This window comes from Sapajus apella, unplaced genomic scaffold, assembly GCF_009761245.1.
Source record: "Sapajus apella isolate SASKATOON/1434 unplaced genomic scaffold, GSC_monkey_1.0 scaffold11, whole genome shotgun sequence".
NCBI classification, from domain to species: domain Eukaryota; kingdom Metazoa; phylum Chordata; class Mammalia; order Primates; family Cebidae; genus Sapajus; species Sapajus apella.
In genome coordinates this window covers 20,303,429-20,324,511 of record NW_022436951.1, presented here as the reverse complement: position 1 = coordinate 20,324,511, position 21,083 = coordinate 20,303,429, and the positions used below count along the sequence as shown (strand labels likewise).

The window sequence follows — 21,083 nt, the reverse complement described above, 5'->3', positions numbered from 1 at the left end:
AGTTATGGTATGGTAATCATTCTTACAGTTATTTGCATGTTCACACACACACACACACACACACACACACACACACACCTTAAAAGTGAACAGTATCAAAGTTCACTAAAAACAAATTAAAATATACATGTTATTACTATTTCATAGGATAGTAGTTTATTTATTAACTACTTTGAAATTTTTAAGTAGAACACTAAAAGAAAGAAAAGAGCCATTGCATCACTAAAGTATAATTTTGATGCATACCACAGGGAACATTGAACTTAACCTGGTACCTCCACAATACATGCAGATATCTGGAAGACATTCTTGTTACCTGTAGCAGTGAAATATATTTTGATGCTATTTTAAAGTGTGTATTTGATGACAAAAGTCAAATTAACTATGCTATTATTTTTAAATGAAAGCTATGGCTCTTAATCCATTAAGTTATTATTCTCTTACACATCATGAGGCTTCTCTCATTATACTAAAAGTATTTTTAAAAAATATTTTGGTCAATATATCATGTTATGGAATTTTTTTATATTTAGTACTTTCTAAACTTTCAAGTTGTAAGCCAGGGGTAAAATACAGTGCAGATTAAAAGATAAAAAGAGATTAGAAGTTTAAGGGAGAGTGAGTTATAGCTAGATAAGATTACCCATGAATTTATTTTATGACCCAGCCAAGGAGATGGAAAGGAAACCTAATGAAAAGTGGTTGAATTCTTTACGAGCACAAGAGAATCTGGAAAATTAAAGTCATTAATTCAATTAATATTTGATTTAACCGGTAGATTGGAAACTTAGGGAATGGCAATTTAGCCTGGTAAAATTAAAAATTAAAAGTGTAGTGTTCTTCGGAAAGAAGCTGTGAGAAGACAAATTTCAGGAAAGGCTCTGATGTCCTTGCTTATACTAATTTAGCAGTTGGTCCCAGAGGTCCACCTGGCAATCTCGAGTCCAGAATGCTTGCTGGGGCTCAGATTCACTTCCAAGTTATCATCTTACTTCTTACAGCACTGAACCAGAGGCTGCATTCTGGCAGAGGGTGCACTAGCTTTGGAGTTTGAAAAGCAGTTTGGTCCATTCCCTGAATTTTACCCTGCTCACTACCTATGTTTCAAACAAAGTTATATTTCCCTCAAAAGATCTTTCCGTTCAGTCAACACTGCTGCTATCAGCGATGTCTTTTCTATAGAACCTGTTAGTTTCCTTCTACTGAAGTCATGCTTAAAATTATGGCTTTCTTCCAGACTGTGACGTTAGGGCGCTAAGCTCTTGTTTGTAAATCATCCCAGCACAGGGTTGATTTATATACAATGCTTTACACTTTCCTTTTTTGGCCATATATATAGCCATTATATATATATAATGCTAAGACACCTCCTTAGCTGCCCCCTTGGGGAGAAAATGAAAATCTTAGTTTTTTATTTATAAGTCATCTATTTTATAAGACCACTATTTTAGCAGCTCACACTGCACTATGCACAGATAATATAGGCTATAAAAATGAAGAAAAAGAAATGAAGAAAACTATTGAAATGTAGTATTCAAGAAACATTGTTTTATATAATTTCTTTTGGGAAACTCAGAAAATAATTCTCATTTTCAGCTCTCCTTTCCTAAAACAGGAAAAGAACTCAACAATATTTATGGAGGTACTAAAACGTGTGAAACACTGTGCAAAACATCTTATATGCATTCTTGTATTCAATGCTTAAACCCATCCTATTTTCTACTATTTGCACCATTTCTATAAATGCAAAGCTAACACCTAGATGATGAAGCAGGTTGTCCAGAGTCATGAGTTTTAGTAAATGGTGCAGCTGGGGCAAACTCAAGCCGTTCACACCACGGCATCGCTCACAGCGACTATCCTAGCCCACCTCCAGGAAACACAGAAGCTCTTCATAAAAAAACTAAGTTGTTTTATTTTGTTTGTTTTGTCATTCTTCGTACAACATATTTTTCTATTATTTTTCAATTTGGAATTGAGCTGCCTAGAAATACACTACTCATTTTTGTTTAAGCCACCAAATAGTCTATTTGGTTAAACTTCATATTATTTTGATATATTAGTTTATCTGATACTAAAGGGTTACTAATGGATCTGCATATGTAATTTCAAATTAACTGAATACTTAGAAAGTATGCAAGGAATTTTCCGCAGTAGCTACACACACTTGAGATTAACTATACATAATATATGTTGAATCATGGATCTTTTTTCTTTTGATCTTATTAAAATCATTTAAAAATCTTGTACCATTGTAACCCATATGTTGACACTCAGCAAAAATGAGAAATCAGTCTAACATCCAGGCCCTGATTGTAGATGCATTTTGATAGTTTATAATTTATAGATTGGAAATTCAAGATAAATAAGTGTTTTACTAAAATAAAAACTAGATTACAAAGCAATATTTCTAAAGATATATCAAACAATATTGCCGATATTTAATTAAGAAGCAACGTTCAGGTTTCAGTGTTACATTTTTAGCACCAGACAGTTATTGTCAGTGGATATCTTAGGTATGCCATTGTAAATTAAGCACTGATGCATTATGGCGATTCTCCCATTACTGGAAATCATATTTTACCTGAAATTATTCTCATGTTCAAATGTTTGTGACACAAATTTAATTTGTGTATTGCCACATGCACAGCTGCACACAGAGGATGATGTAAAGCAATCATGGAAATTATCAAAAAGATGTATTTTTATTACTTTATCAGCATTTCAAATGGAATTTTTAATAAAAAAAAAAAAACAGGTTATTTGAACCAGACATAAATTGGCTGTATTGCTCTCACAATTTGGCAATGTCTCTGTGTTCCATTTACAGTACAACTAACACATTTATTTGCTTTTAAAAAGTGATGTATTAGGCTGGGTGCTGTGGCTCATGCACGTTGGGATACTGGCAGATCATGAGGTCGAGTTCGAGACCAGACTGGCCAACATGGTGAAATCCTGTCTGTACTAAAAATACAAAAATTAGCCGGCCATGGTGGTGTGTGCCTGTAATCCCAGCTACTCAGGAAGCTGAGGCAGGAGAATCGCTCAAACTCGGGAGGCAGAGGTTCCAGTGAGCCAAGATCTGCCACTGCACTCCAGCCTGGGAAACAGAACAAGACTGTCTCAAAAGAAAAAAAAAAAAAGTGATATATTAGATAAGATTCTATGTTTTCCTTTTTTAAATATATTCACTTATTTTTTGTGACTACCTTATGGGGCAATAACCTATTATATAAGGCCCTATTTTAAGCATACTCCTTGTTTTAACAAATTTAATTCTCACAACACTATGAGAAAGTAGCTATTATCTATATTTTACAGGTGAGGAAACTAAGGCAAATGAGGCTATATTGTAATTTGCCCAACGTTGTACAACTCCAGATTTAGCTTATTGGACTGTAGAGTTAGGTTCTGATTCAGTTGGTCTAATTCCAGAGCCGCTATTCTCAATTACTATGCCACTCACCCCTTAGTTTACAGAAAAATGGTTATATGCCAGTTGAATTGGGTAGCTAATAGCATCACCCTTTAGCTTCAACATGGTTCACTTTTTCAATAAAGGATTCATGCACCCTCACCATATAGGGTCAAACACAATTTGTACATAGCAAATCTGAGCCCATAATGCAGATAATATAATTTTATATTTTACTATCCTGAATTTGAGTTGCACTTGTGTATTGATTCATATGAGTTTGCCAAAAAATACCTTCATGTGACTTAAAGGAATAATCCCTGCCAGTTGAGAATATTCTCTTTTTATGCATTTTTTGTTTTTATAGAGCTTTAATTATGATTCTTGTTGTACCCTATTTGTTTCTATTACATCATCAGTGCTTTCCAAAGACTCAACGATATCAGTATATTAGTAAATCTTATTTTCTTAAGTAGTTTCCATACCAGTTCTCCATGCACCTCCTTTCCTTCACTGCTTTATTACATGGGTACTCCTGTTCTCTTCATATCATCTGTAATTCCTGCTTGCTTTAGCTCCTTATTCTGAAAAGGAGACCCTAGTATATCTTCCAAACATATTTGGATAATATATAGTATGTGAACTTCCTTGAATTTGTTCTTGGAATATATTGGTCATCTGGCTGAAAATAAAATTTTTGGTGAAGCACCATTTTTGTTTGCAACATAAAATTCATTGCTCCACTGACTTCTAGCAACTGTGCTTCCAGATTGCTCTCCAGAAGTCTGTCACTTTGAGTCTCCATTTAAAGTGGCTGGTTTTCTTTGTTTCTTCAATTCTTTTGTTCTGATTTTGTAAAAATTTTCTTTCCTCCCTCTGAAATTTTGCAAAAGTTTCTTCATCGTTGGTGTTCTAACAGCTAAAATGAAGTATGCTTTTTTTCATTCATTATCATGTATATTCAGTAGGCAAAACTTTTAATCTGTAGCTTTTATGCTCAGATGTGTGAAATTATAAATTTTGCTCTTCTATCCTCTTTTTCTGAAATTCTTATTCTCATATTCTTTTTCTTTTCTTTTTAATATTTTTCCTCATACAGAAAAAAGCTCTTCAAGATTTTGTTCTACTTCTTTGGAAAATGCTTCCTTTTTCCATAAACATGTCTTCAAATATTACATATAAGCACTCAATATCTAATTATTCAATTTTTCTAAAAGATATACTTTTATTTTAGATATAATTGTAACTTGAATTTTCCTAGATGCTGGGAAAAGTGGTTTAGGTGTTCTTATCAATCTGTTATTACTTATATCTCTCTCATTGAAGATTATTTTTTTCCGTTTTATATTGTAGTTTTCCACAAATGTATGAGGATCTTTGGTTTTGGGCCCATCTTTTAAGATGGAACAATGACATCTTCCTGAAAGTCCTGTGTATGTGAACAGAGCTTGTTTATTCTAACTAGTCGGCTATGGTCCAGTGATACACTATGAAAATGTTACAGTTTTGGTAAGAGTTCGATTGTTTGAGAAGAGTTTGATTGAAGCAGATGGCTATGACTTGGGACCATGAGAATCATGGAGCCAGTAGTCTCTGGTTAGTTTCCTCTCTTGTGCCATGCGAATTTTCTTATTATCAATGTGTGTTGTGATATGACAATATCAGTATTTTATTAATATCCATATGTACATGATGAAATTGTTTAGGATTTTCAGGCTCATTCACTCATCTAAATTAATTAAATTCTTTATTATTGCTGAGCTTGACAATATCTGAGAAGACTTTGCATTTATGTTTTCATTTTCTCTTCTTGGCTCCACTTTAGAATATCTGCCTGATGATAATTCTTTGAAACTCCTTCTCTAGCCCTTCTTTCACTCCTTACTGATACTGTTTTCAGACACTATTTGGCATGATTGATAAAAAGTTTAAACAAGATGTTTGTGATTCAGTTGACAGTGATGAACAAAAATTAAAAATGCATGACCATAATATCAAAGTCATAACAAATTTAATACTATAAGAAAGTAACTGAAGAAGAAACTAATTCTATCTCTGCATGAACATCAGTGGTAGCTTAAAACACTTCTGGTGGTTAGGCAGGTCTTCCTCCCATAATTAAAGTCTGACTGCCTGTGATGTTTTTCATCCCACTGTTCCATTCTTCCTTCTGGAGACACTGCAGATCCAGAGATTCCATGATAACCTTCAACAATTGAAAATCAGTATCATTTTGCCCTCACACGTCTTACAAATGAGCATATCCCCTTCTTCAACTGTCCCTTGTGTAACCTGATTCTCACCACGGACATTTTTGAGTAGCCCTGCTGTTCCCCCATATATGACTAAATGTCCCTGCTGGCATCTAGAAATGAATTCTTCAGTTGTAGAAGAATCATTACCAGGTTGTGTGAGACCACACTTTAGTATGAACCTAGAGCCCAGGTAACCCATTGTTATAAGGGCACAATAGCAAGGAATTCAAATAGGGGTTTTGAGAACTGCCAGGACTAGATAGCATAAGCAAGGATTGCTCCAAATCCTGTATTTTTTTTTTCTCTTAGCTCCAGGTTTTCTTTCAACTTTTTCCTTTAGCACTAATTAATGAGCCAATTCACAAGGCACTTAATCTCAGCAAACAGTCTGAGCATATAAAACAACAACAACAACAACACAAAACAGCTATACTAAGGAGTGTCTGAAAAGACTGCTACATTAGCGAGGTCTGGGGTAATATTTTGCAGGCAAAAGATTTGGTTCCAATATGGAACAGCCAGAGATTAAGCTCTACCATGATGTCTACCACACTGTGTACCAAATCTAAGACAGGACAAAAGGATATATGCTTTTCTTTCCTTTTTCCCCATAATTTTTTAAATATAAATTTAGATTATTTATTTATTTAGATACAGTTTCCCTCTTGCTGCTCAGGCTGGAGTGCAATGGTGCCCTCTCGGCTCACCACAACCTCCACCTCCTGGGTTCAAGCGATTCTCCTGCCTCAGCCTCCTGAATAGCTGGGATTACAGGCATGTGCCACCATGCCCAGCTAATTTTGTATTTTTAGTAGAGACAGGGTTTCTCCACATTGGTCAGACTGGTCTTGAACTCCTGATCTCAGGTAATCCTCCCGCCTTGGCCTCCCAAATTTCTGGGTTTACACGCATAAGCGACCCTGCCCTGCCAAGTTCAGGTTATTAAAGTGTAATTCTTTAATATTAAACTTAGAGATTTAATTTTCAGGCTTTAAAAGGATGACAACTAATTTATTTTGAACACCTTGTCTGTTAGCTTATAGAGAGAATACAACACTAACAACTCTGGGAGATAAACAGCATCCATTTTTAATTTTTCCTCTGTTTAGGAAGCAATCTACAATGTTTTCTCACTTCAGAGAAGTAACATATCTTTATAGCAATTTAAATTCACTCATAATTCCAACATGTGGAAGCTATTTGTGATAATACTTTTAAAGTTTTTATTGTCATTCCTACATAGATTTAAGTAAATTAAGATTATACTAGTCATATGATATTGTAACCTGCTTTTTAAAATTTAACAATACATAATGATAAGTGTTCAGTTTCTAAATATTATTGTTGACGTGCCTTTAATAAATACCTGTTTTATGAAATAAATTATTATAGTAGTTTTTATAGCCAGTCCATTATGAATGATACTCCAGTTGATTTCAGGCTTTCACCATTATAAATAAGGTCATGATTACATATACAAATGAGTGTATGTTAGAAAATTAAAAATAAGCTATAATGTTGCTGATATAGTATTTATTTCTGAAGAACTACTAAGTACTTAAAATAGAAAAGCATATATAATTATATGTTTCTGATATAAAAAATAATGCATTTTAGGTGCTACTGATTTTTTAATTGAGAAAATATAAGATCAACATGCTGCATGATACATAATGTTTTTATGTTTTATAACTTAAACAGGTTTTCAATAACGGAATAGGAAAAGTGATACCAGCCTGTTTAAAAAAAATAGAATTTGAACAGTAAAAATGTTCACTATCTTAATTTCAAAACCAAAGGAAAAAAAAGTCTAAGAGCTATTTTTCCTTTCTATATTATCATTATTTAGCAAAACAAAGTAAAGAGAAGGGAGACATGGTGTCTGGCTCACTGCAGGGGGATTATTACAATTCAAATCAGGAGGCCCCCTAGTCTGTGAACCCATTCCCTGACCTGTCACTGCCGATTTTAGCAAAGCTGTAGTTGACTGCACCTGTAAAGAGAGAAACAGTTGCCTCTGTGGGGCTTATCTTTTGAAAGAAAAATATATTACCAGTCAAATATTCTGAAGCTAGACTCCTGAAGCTGCTTTTACAGAAGCAAAGTGAAACAAAATATTTTACCTAAAGAAGCCTCTTTCCAGTCTGAGTTCCCATGTGGGTGGCTTTGATAACACAGCTTCCCATGCCATCAGTATCTTAAATGCTGAACAAAATCAGAAAGTGTTTCCAGCTCTTTTGCATTCTAGACACCTCAAAACAATATATGGGATTTTCTTTGTCTTCTCTTTCTTTCTGCTGTAGGAAGTAATCATGTCCATAAAAGCAATACTACTATTTCTCAATAGATGATGAACAGCTGTCTTTGCCTAAAGCCTTCTTTTTCTTAGCATCAGAGGGCAGAGCTGCTTTTCTTAGCTTATAAGTTACCCCACACTGGCAATGTTTGACTTTTATATTGCTTACAGAATCAGGTAAAAAACATCAGCTGTAGTCTAAGATACTTCTTTCTTACAACTATATTTGACCAACAAAATATAAATCTCAAAGCTTCATTCTATGTTTCAGGAAACATGTAAAACAAATTTAAATGACTGACACTTCAATGAATCAACTTCAGAAAATAATTCTATTTTTCCCTTTGCAAAGTGTAGTAAACACACTTGTGTGTGGGTGTATGTATATGTCTTACTTGTATTTCTTTATTTTGTCAGGATCGTAAACATCTACTGTAGTTTAATTAAGATTTATTTCCCTCACTCATTTCCCTATCTTCAGCACCCAGCACAGCATCTGCCACAAATATTTAATCAATGGTTGCTTAAAAACAGAATATTGAAAGAATGAAACGCTTAAATCTCTCTTCTATGCTAAAAATGTCTAGAGCCAATTATTTGGTATAATCATTAATGGAAAATAAGAAGAGTAAAAGAAAATACAGCTTTACTTTCAGCTAATTATTTGGTTAAGAAAGTATCAATTGGTATATTTCTTATGTGATTTCACTATTTCACCTTCGGCTCCGCTTCAAATTCAAGGGAGGGGGATAAAAACAATTATGTCTTTTACATTTGTTTATTTGCATTTATATGTTAACAAACAAGGACCTGTCCTTCAGCCATTTAAGCACAATTTTAGAGACAGAGTGACTCTACATACATAGGCTGTGCAGCAGATGCGTACATAAAGGACAAGCATGTTTGGATTTCCTATGCATTTGAAAAGTTATTTATTGAAATAACTCAATAAAACTCATTTTATAAAGTGACACTAAAAATGTGAGGATGCTGTCAAATTTAGATCAGGACAGTAAGTAATACTATTCAGAATCACAAAGAAAGAGCAAAAATAGAAAATTTAAAGAAACATATCAAAACAAGGAAGTAAGTTGAAAGGGAGAAAAATTACATTTTCTACAAGTGGCATATAGGTTGCTAATGTTATCCAAAGTATATAAACCCAATTATGTCTTTGTAGAATGCCTACTCTGTTGTCAAAATTCCAGTAAAGGATGATAAGCCTAAAATTTATGACATGTCACTATATCTAGCACATACCTCTCCAAAGAAATGACTTACCAGATCTATTCTGAGTTGTTTATATAAATCCTAACTGCAATGTATAGTTAGTTCTGTGTTAAACATAGTTCTGTATTAAACTTTATTTATGATCATTTACTTAGGATCAGCCTAACATTTGAGATAAAGTAGAATTAAGAAAAGATTAAGAGTTCAGGAAAATATACTCTTAGATTTTTGATACTACATTCTAGTTCCCTTTTTACATCTAACTAAGTCGATTTACAGCTGTGGAATTTTCAGACCTAGTCCTATTTTTGGAAAATTCGACAAAGAAGTATTAACATTGTATCTTGCATAGACTTAGAAGTTTTGATCTAGAAACTATTTAAGATAAAAATCTCAATTTACTAGCCATTACAGAGATGACAAAAGCAGCTAGAGATAATTAAATTAATTACACATCACGTGGCCAATACTATCACAGTTGAGAGAAGAAACGAATTTTCTTTATTCTCAATCCAATTCTCTTTCCTCTGAACATACAAAAAAAAAAAAAAAATTCTTCACTCCAGCAAAGTTTCTTATGTAGAAAAACCATGAGAATCTTTGAATGATGTGGATTACGAGGTAAACACATGTATAACGAATAAATTTTTGCCTCCTTTTCTGTGGTTTCTTTCCATAATGAATAATATTCTACAAGTCTTGTTTGCAGACTAAACAAAGATCCGAGGTAATCTTTGGATTAAGTCATCTGTGTTTTTGATATAGCAAAAGCAGTTGAATTAATCTCTATAGGAGACAATCAACATTTTCTACAAGCAAATCAACATTCCATGGTTACAATTTCTGGTTGTACTTAATTCTCCTTTCTAAATGTACCTTATTACTTATTTTGAAACAAAGAGCAAGTTTGTGACTAGATCAAATCAAAACTTCAAAAGAAGAAAGGAAGGAGGAAAGGAGAAAGAAAAATAAACAGACAAAGGTAAGACAAGAAAACTAGGAAAGGCTCCAAATCTATGCTTAACTGATGGCTACTAATTTGAGTTCTCCTTAACCTGTTCCAACGCTGTGCTGAGAAATTTAGCCGATCATAATGCAGTCTGTTTTAAATCCATTATAGTATCTTGGACGTTAGATTAATAAAATCATATTTAATTTCTGATTATTTTCAGCAAAAATACAATGATTACAGAGTTGAACTGTATTTGAGGAATAAAAGATGCGTAACATTTTTAAAATGTTACTGTGATAATGCTAGTAATTCCACTTGGCTTTGTTTATTAATTGATATGCAATGCTTGATAAACAGCTTCTGGTTTAGTCATGTAGATATTTGGCAAGGCTCAGAGTGAAGAGGTTATCGATCATGGTGATGAGCTGTCTTGTTTCATACGAACTTTTCTAGAATTCAACAAAACTTCCCTTAAAGAATTCTAGAACTTGGCCGGGCGTGGTGGCTCACACTGTAATCATAGCACTTTGGGAGGCCAAGGTGGGCGAATCACAAGGTCAGGAGATGAAGACCAGCCTGGCCAACATAGTGAAACCCTGTATCTGCTAAAAATACAAAAAATTAGCTGGGGGTGGTGGTGCATGCCTGTCATCCTAGCTACTGGGGAGACTGAGGCATGAGAATCGCTTGAATCCAGGAGTTGGAGGTTGCAGTGAGCTGAGATGGTGCCACTGTACTCCAGCCTGGTGACAGAGCAAGACTCCATCTCAAAAAAAAAAAAAAAAAAAAAAAGAATTATAGAAATCTAGAGTAGATGGTGCATTTAGGGTGGTGGTGGGAAAAAGTAAAGTATTTCATTGTTGTCACTTTTCTCAGGTTCTCTGATAACATGCAGTTAGTTACTTAGGGCAGAGATTAATTTGGATTGTAAAAGAAATAAGCTTTTTTCTTGTTGTTTAATTTTATTCACTAGGTTCTTAAAAGCCACAAATTCTTCTTGTGGCAGAAGCTCACAGTATATATTAAAAGTATATATGTGTATATATATATTTTTTTTTTTTAAATTTTATACATATATATATATATATATATATATATATATATATATTTTACTAAATCTTTTGGGAAATAATTTAAAAAGTGGTTGCCAGAGATATGACCTATAGCCCAACTGATCATTGAAAACAGCTATGATGCTGCCTGATTTGGTTTCAGGAAGAAACAAAAGCATGACATCCATCTCTGTTTTCTCCATCAAAAAACCTGCTTGATCTAAGTATTGAGTCAATAAGTTTGTTGAAATAATAATTAAGGAAGTAATTATATCCCATAATTTAATAATATGGCATAATGGTCAGAAAGAGTAACCAAACAACCAGCAAAGCTTCAAGAAGAACTGACTGGTGTTGCTATTGACAGAAGGATTTAACAGATCACATTTGCCTTTGATCCCCTTTCATACCCTTAATCTTCCATAGTAGCAAAGTTCTCCTGCATCTTGCTCTTTTTCTTATCTTTTGAACATCAACATCTGCTAGCAGGTATCTCATTTGTACCACGCTGTAAATGACTTAGAAGAGTTTTGATCTTTGCTTTTCGAGTTCATTATAATATTTCAAGCCAGTGTGGATTATTCGATTGCGTGTTTGCAGCGACTATTTAGTCTAAGATATGGCTGAGGGCAAAAGAGGAGATTCAGAAATTATACTAATAGAGCCCCAGCAAAGAAATGGCCATAATAAAAGGAGAATTCAAGGGAGTGGGAGGAGAGAACAAAATTAAGTCCAGAAATGCATAGCGAGTTTAGAAATTGGCCCATTAGAAAAGAAGGGAAAATGTCAGACGTATCTCTTTATTAGCAGAGATGCACTTACAGAAATATTCGTGCATCTTTGTCTTGCTGAATAGTGCAGCTTACACTTATTGTCACCAGCGATATCTAACAAGGCCTTAGATTTTAGTGTAGTACCACAAAATGAGTTTGTTAGCACTATTCAACTTTTTGAAAATAAGAACATCAAGTATTCTTATAATTTTGATGTCTACTGTAAAATGTACGTGTGTGAAGTAACCCAGCTGCTGATGGTTTTCAGCTGGTGAAATATATCATCTTACCTACTGACATATAGAAACAAACAAATGTAACATTTAGAATGAATTGTGTCATTCTTCTCTACCTCTGGTTTGAAGCCCAATAGTTATAAAGAAATGAATTTGCAAGAAAAGTAAACTGACTGAAATGACGTGTTAAATAATAGTTGCCAGTGAGATTTTTCTCTGTCATTAACTATAACCAAGGAATAAATTGCTTTACAACCCTTTATATCATAGAAGAAGTATTTAAGTGCTTTTTATTTTAATTAATTATTCACTGAAGAAATCATTTAAAGTATTTAATGCTTGCAAGAGGGGGTGAGTTAGGTTAGTCCAAAAAGAGAAATAGATTTCAAACAATCAAAGTATGAATGGTTCTAGCATAAAGCAAAAATAAATATTTAAGGTTACGAATATCCCCAGTGTGCTGATTTGATCGTTACAAAGTGTACAAATGTATTATCACAAGTACCCAAAAACTGTGTATATCTATTATGAATCAATTTTTAAAATACAATGTGCACTTAAAAAGTGTAGAAACTCAAACACAAACATGTACGCAAATACCTACAATAAATATGCAATTTGAAAGAAGGAAAATCTTTCTTTACACCACTATGTCTATTTACAATTTTATTCAGATCATTTAAAGAACATTACTCCTCTTTGGAATTTAGTTGCATTCCAGACCTCCAGAAAGTTTTTCTGACCAGCCTTTAAAACCAAGGCAGAGTTTATTCCTTTTTCATTTGTAAAAGGGGTAACCCTTGGCATCACGAAAAGAAATTTAATATTATCCTTCAGTTATGTCTAAATCCCTTTCTCTGGATACACTGTCACTGTTCCTCATTCCTCTAATATCTCCCGTATTTATAATAACTGCATAGAGCATAAGTGAGTCACCATATTTGCTCAAGTGAATTAAAATATGAAGGGAAATTACTTTTAATTGCAAAAAACTGAAATTACTTTTGCACCAACTAATATGTAGCAGATAAATTAAAAAAAAAAAAAGACTTTCTCAGGGTACTAGTCCCTCTTATCCTGCTACACTGTTAGTAATTAGTTAACTTTTAAGGCTCTTCAGCTGTACTCACTATAAAGGAAACACAGCAGCCTGCAGCATCCGGAAGAAGACAGAGCTGGAGAGAAATGAGTAACGGTGCGTGAAGCTTCCAGAGTGATTCTAGAGAAATAGAATGTATCTCCCCCATCTACACTCCTTCCGCTTACCTCACACACGCCTTCTTTAGAGGTATTATCTGTGGGTTACTATATGTGGTCCAAACCATAAACGCAGCAAATATGGACATTAAGATTCCACGTGGGAAGATACAGACAAAACTGAGTAGGCCAGCAGCCCTGGCACCGATTAGCGAAGGGAAACTGTGGTTCTGTCTTCCTCTATGTCATGAATGCGTGGAAGCTTCTTGGCTCAGCCCATCACAGCCTCATCCTTCCCTTAAGGAACTACTCTTCCACAAGCAGGCTTCAGTCTTTTCGAGCAGCAGGGAGTGTTTCCGGAGCTCCAGATGCACCAATTTGGGAAACTAACTGCATCACCTTGTTAATCACACAGCTGCGCGTTTCTTCCTGGGGGCTCAGCTCAGCTGCTAGCCTTAGACTCTTGTGCCATAAGAAGTGTGTCGGAGCCCAGAGGAGCCGCTGCTCCCCACCCAGCCAGGGAATGGAGTTGAATTCTACCCTTCTAGAGAGAATCTAGCAGTGCCCAAGTGCCCAGATAGTAGCCTTCATGATTGAAGGTAAAGGTATATAGGAAAAAGGCTTCCTTCAAACACTTGTGCACGAGGATACAGATAGGAAGATAACCCAGGCCTGGATGCAAACACAGCCTAGGAATCCACTCTAGCATTGAACAGGATCTCTCAAATTTCTGTTCTTTTCATTAGTGTATGGCTCTTGGCTGCAATCCAGGCACCAGAATAACAATGGAACAGGCTGAACAATTCCCTTGGGAGATAGCAGATGTGCACACGTGTCTCTTCTAATCTTAAATTGAATTAAAGCCCTGAGAGAAAGTGCATTGGCTTTCATGCCTCTACATAGTGTAAGGTTTGAATGCTGAACGCTGGACGTAAATGAGGCACAGTATCTGCTATGCCCGCTGGAATGATAGCCAGCTTAATGAAATAGAATTAATCCCAAAAAGGAAATTGAGAGTCACCAATGGAGAGTGAGAGTGAGAAAAATACGTATATGTATTTATATGATCTTGAAAAATTGTAATACTTGTATTCTTCTTGTAAACCAATTTGTTTTAATATTGACACTTCTCCAAACATAGGTTATTATCATGACAGCTTGGACAATACAAAAGTGTCAAAATAAAAATTTCCTCTGCTCAAAAATCTAAAAGATGGCATATTCTTTACATTATATGTAACCTATTTCACAAGCTGTGACATGAATAAAATGCAAATCAGGTTATTACAATTCTCAGCAGATAACGGAACTCCACCTCTTTCTCTTCCATTCACCATTGAAATATCAGATTGTCATGACAACCTTTGAAGACTGAACTTGAGACACTGAGTGAAGTGTGCAATGGCTAATTCGGGGTGATCCTTGACATAAAAAAACTTGTTTATCGAATGCTTGACAGATGGCTAAAATTGTTAACGCTGCCCACTTCCCAGACAATTCAGAAAAATGAGACTATAAAGTATTAAATCTGTGGTAGCTTCCGATTTTTGTGTTTTATTGGTTTATTTATTCTGATTAATATAATTTTTCTACACCACGTGTAAAAAGTTTCAATTTAGTGTATTGCTAGAGAAAAAGCCAAAGGAAAATAAACAGAACTTTTAGGTTCCTACTCTTTATTCAGAATTATTGGGAAAATACAAGTCAACCAAAAAAAAAATTAAACTCTACTTACGACTGAATCTGAAAACAAATATTTAGTTCATATAGACCAATATAAAATTTTTATTATTTGGGTAGAAATTGCCAACAAATATAATCCGCTGACACGTTACTCAAGAAGGAGAAATGGAAAAAAAGTTTACATAAATAGAAACACAGTCAGGTATTGTCATTTCCAAAGACCCTGTGACTAATATTCACAGGATTGTTTTTCACAAATGTGTTTGACAGAAATTTTCAGCATTTGTCCAGTAACTGAAATGTATTGGTCAGTACTATAAGCTTCATATGACTATGGGAATCTAGAAAGCTCTGATATCCTCACAGTGGATGACATTTATCTCTTTTGTACTTTGCTTACAAAAAATATTTCCCAAGAGATACTCTGATATTTTATGAAAAAAGATGCTACTGAAGAGAAATAAACCTCAAATGTCTGTTATGTTGAATGAAAATGTACTGACAAAGGTGATATCAAGTTTTCAGACACAGTATCATTAGCCTGTCCCATAGCTTTCAGAGTTTCTGAGTTACTCAAAAATGAAACTGACAGGATTATGAACTATCATGCGAAAACTTGATTGTATTTAAGCCAGCTCTAAAAGAATCCTAGAAACATGAGCATATTACATCTTAGTTTTATATATGTATATTGGCAATAAAATGCTTTTATAGTATGATTTCATAAATAGTCCCCATAGAATTTATAAGATAAAAAATCAAGTTTACAAAACACATATTTATCAGAGCTATTTTGAAAATGAATGTAAAAAAAACAAATAAAAGTTAAATTTAACTTCTTCCATTTATTACGATATTTCTTTTATCTTAACAAAATATTTTCAGCAGATTGGAATTTTAAAGGCTTCTACATGGTAATTATATTACCGAACACAATGTCATTAAAATGTAAAGAAAATGGAATAGGTTGTATGCCATTTAACATTCTGATATTTTTATTTAGATTGAGTAGGTTATATGACACTTAATATTTCTGATATTTTTATTAAAGTCATCATAAAATTGACATGTTCTTTCTTAATTGACAGGCATGACCTTATGTAGTAAAAGTACTTTCTCGAATATTAAAAAACTGCTTAAATCACCAGAAGAAATCAAAAGCTTGGTTTACTTTAGGATAAATTATAGGAAAAATCTATATGTAGGGCCTTTTAGTATACATTAACTTTTATCAGTTTTTCTTTTTAATATTTTATTTTATTTTATCTTTAGATACAGGGTCTCACTCTGTTGCCCAGGATGGAGTTTCATGGTATGAGCTCATGTCTTACTGCAGCCTCAAACTCCTGGTCTCAAGTGATTCTCCTGCCTTGGACTCCCAAAGTGCTAGGACTGATCACAGGCATGAGCCGCTGAACTCAACCTAAAATTTCTTTAAAAAAAAAATCTATTTGAAAGGAGACAATATAAATGTTATGAAAAAAGTTTAAGATAGATTCACAAAGACGTCAAGCTGAATGGAGAGAGGTAATCATGAAGAATGAAGAGGAAATCTGGTAAGTGTATAACTTGAATTTTATCATGGAAGTTAAACAAAAATTTCTCCTGTTTTCTAGGAAAACTTTACTTCTCAGTTGGCCAATATGGTCTTTCCGCCTCTGTGATTTAGTTCTTATCCTCCTTCCCACTTGGGGATTATTCCCTCCTACCTTTTCTGTATTTGCTGTAAATTACTTATCCTTAACATCTAAATTTAACTATCATAAACACCATGGAAGATCTGTGATCTTTCCAGCTAGAATTAGTTTTCTTCTCTCTGGTGCTTTCACGACACTTTCTACTTAAAGTATTTATTGCATGCCACCTTACATTACAAATCTTTACTTGCACATTAGCTTGATTCCTGGTTTGTAGATCTCTTGAAGGCAAGGTCAGTCTGATTTACCTTGTATGCTTCATCATACTCAGAGAACCTAGAACAAGGCCATTTTACAAAGTAGATACTTGATACAATTCAGTGAAAGCATGTCATGGACGTGTTAAATTAAGACCCTAGTTAAAGAGTTTGCTAGGGACCAGGCTAAAGCTATACGTTTTCAAGTGTATTCGCGTTTGGGATAAATTCAAGGATGTGCACACTTCAGGATAGGAGGCAAAATCTCAAATTTAAACTCATTTAAAATTTAATAGGTATGAAATATTTGAGGTCATCTAATAGCAAAGTAATCAGTTTTCAGAGGCATTTGAGGCATGGCATTCAAATTGTCTAGGAAAACATATTTATAAAGAAATGCATAGAAGATTAACCTATAAGAACTGAGAAAGTTATTTAAAAGCTTTGTTTTAAAAAGCTCTTATTAGTAGTAACTATTATTAATATAATAATATTCTTTAAGATTTTTTGAATATTAACTATAATACGGGAACTCTACTAAATGCTATGTGTTTATTATATAATTTTAATACTTGTGATATAATCCATTTTGTTCTTCCAATAACTACTATCACAATTTCCATTGTAGAGAGGAGAAAATCAAGACTAGAAAATTTGCTTGAAATTTTGTAATCCTTGGTGGAGGATCCAAGATAGCTGAATAGGAACAGCTCTGTAGTGTAGTTCCCAGAAAGAACAACACAGAGGGTGAGTGATCACCACATTTCCAAACAAGTTTTCACTGCCCACAGACAAGGAGATTCCCAGGCCAAAAAGTGCCACAAATTTTCAGCATGGCTGTTTCAGCTGGTGCCACGGATTGGTGCACAGAAACTCACACAAATCTGGGCAGCCTTTTCAACTGGTGCCTGGAACCCCTGGGAGACAGAGCCACCCATTCAACTGAAAGGAAGGGGGCTGAGGCAGGGAGCCAAGCAGTCTGGCTCGGTGGGTACCACCCCCACAAAACTAGCAATCTGATACACTCTGGATTGAGAGTTTCCAAGCAAGGGCAGCTGGACCCAGGACAGTCCAGCTCAGTAGGGGGGAAGGCATCTGCCACTACCGAGGCAGTCCGCCAATAGCGAAGTTCACGCAGCAGCTGGGCAGAGCCTGTAGCAGCTCAGCAACGCCTCAGCTGGCAGAGTATGACTAGACTATCTCTGTGTGGGGCAGGGTATCTATGAAAAAAGGCAGCAGCACATCAAGAACTTATAAATAAAGCCGACTTTTCTAGAACAGAGCACCTGGGAAAAGAAGCTGTTATGGGTTCTGCTGCAACAGACTTAAAGGTACCCACCCTGAAGCTCTGCACAGAACAACGGAGCTCCCAGAACAGCACTTGAGCTCCTATAAGGAACAGACTGTCTCCTCAAGCAGCTCCCCCGAACCCCATATACCCAAAGAGACACATCTTAAAGGAGAGCTCAGGCAGACATATGGCAGGTACCATTCTGGGACGAAGATAACAGAAGAAGAAACTGGCAGCAACCCTTACTGTTCTGCAGCCCCCACGGGTGATCCCAGGCAAGCACGGTCTGGAGTGGACCTCCAGAAGTCCTATAGCAGAGGGGCCAGACTGTTAGAAGGAAAACTAAGAAACAGAAAGAAATAGCTTCAACATCAACAAAAAGGACGTCCATTCAGAGACCCCATCCGAAAGTCACCAACTACAAAGACCACAGGTAGATAAAGAAATAAAGATGGGAAGAAACCAGCACGAAAAGGATGAAAACACCAAAAACCAGAACACTTCTCCTACTCCAAGGGATCACAACTCCTCACCACTTAGGGATCAAAGTTAGATGGAGAATGAATCTGATGAATTGACAGAAAGAGGCTTCAGAAGGTGGGTAATAACAAATTTCTCAGAGCTAAAAGAACGTGTGCTAACCCAATTCGAAGAAACTAAGAACCTTGAAAAAAGGTTAGATGAAATGCTAACTAGAATAAGCAGCTTCGAGAAGAATATAAACGACTTGATGGAGCTGAAAACACAGCACGAGAACTTGGCAAAACATGCACAAGTTTCAATAGATGAAGCAACCAAGCAAAATAAAGGATATCAGAGATTGACGATAAACTCAATGAAATAAAACTAGAAGTTAAGATTAGAGAAAAAAAGAGTGAAAAGAAATGAACAAAGCCTCCAAGAAATATGGTATTATGTGAAAAGACCTAATCTACATTTGATAGGTGTACCTGAATGTGACGAAGAGAATGAATCCAAGCTGGAAAATACTCTTCAGGATATTATCCAGGAGAAATTTCCCAACCTAGCAAGGCAGGCCACCATTCAAGTCCAGGAAATACAGAGAACACCACAAAGATATTCCTCAAGAAGAGCAACCCCAAGGCACATAATACCAGGGTTGAAATGAAGTAATAAATGCTAAGGGCAGCCAGAGAGAATGATCTAGTTACCCACAAAGGAAAACCAATCAGACTCACAGCGGATCTCTCAGCAGAATCTCTACAAGCCAGAAGAAAGTGGGAGCCAATATTCAACATTATTAAATAAAAGAACTTTCAACCTAGAATTTCATATCCAGCCAAACTAAGCTTCATAAGCAAAGGAAAAATAAAATCTTTTATGGATAAACAACTGCTGATATATTTTGTCACCACCAGGCCTGCCTTACAAGAGCTCCTGAAAGTAGCATTAAACAAGGAAAGGAACAATCAGTACCAGCCACTCCAAAAAGGTGCTAAATGGTAAAGACCATCGACACAATGAAGAAAGTGCATCAACTAATGGACAAAATATCCAGCTAGCATCAAAATGGTAGGATCAAATATACACATAACAATATTAACCTTAAATGTAAATGGACTAAATGCCCCAATCAAAAGACACAGACTGGCAAATTGGATAAAAAGTCAAGACCCATCAGTGTGCTATATTCAGGAAACCCATCTCACATGCAAGGACACACATAGGCTAAAAATAAAGGGATGGAGGAAGATTTATCAAGCAAATAGAGTGAAAAAAAAAAAAAAGCAGGAGTTGCAATCTTAGTCTCTGATAAAATGCGCTTAAAACCAACAAAGATCAAAAGAGACAAAGAAGGACATTACATAATGGTAAAAGGATCAATGCATCAAAACGATCAATACAGGTCTTGGGTGTGTGCATATATATATATATATATATATATATATATACACACCCAATACAGGAGTACCTAGATACATAAAGCAAGTTTTTAACAACGTACAAAGAGACGTAGACTCCCACACAATAATAGTGGAAGGCTTTAACACTCCACTGTCATTATTAGAGAGATGAACAAGATAGAAAATTAACAAGGATATCCAGGACTTGAACTCAGATCTGGACCAAGCATACGTAATAGACATCTACAGAAATCTCCACCCCAAATCTATAGAATATACATTCTTCTTAGCACTGAATTGTGCCTACTCTAAAATTGACCACATAATTGGAAGTAAATCACTCCCCAGCAAATGCAAAGGAACAGAAATCATAACAAAGAGTCTCTCAGAGCACAAGGCAATCAAATTAGGATTCAAAATTAAGAAACTAACTCAGAACCACACAACTTCATGGAAACTGAACAACTGGCTCCCGAATGTCAACTGTGTAAACAATGAAATTAAGGCAGAAATAAAGATGTTCTTTGAAACCAACGAGAATGGACACAACATACCAGAATCTCTAGGACACATTTAAAGCAGTGTCTAGAGGAAATTTTAAAGCAATAAATGCCCACATAAGAATCAAGGAAAGATCTAAAATCAACACCCTGTGGTCAAAATTGAAAGAGCTAGAGAAACAAGATCCAAAACTCTCAAAAGCTAGCAGAAGACAAGAAATAACTAAGATCAGAGCATAACTGAAGGAGATAGACACATAAAAAACCCTTCAAAAAATCAATAAATCCAGGATCTGGTTTTTTGAAAAGATCAACAATATAGACCACTAGCCAGAATAATAAAAAAGAAAAGGGAGAAGAATCAAATAGATGTAATAAAAAATGATAAAGGGAGATCACCACAGATTCCACAGAAATACAAACTACCATCAGAGATTACTA

The 21,083-nt window shown here is 35.0% G+C and overlaps 1 protein-coding gene across 3 annotated transcripts in view; it reads right to left on the bottom strand.

Moving 5' to 3' along the window:
• The window catches only part of CDH12 (cadherin 12), a 1,125,215-nt gene that overhangs the window by 133,507 nt on the left and 970,625 nt on the right, over positions 1 to 21,083 (bottom strand). The window lies entirely within an intron of this gene.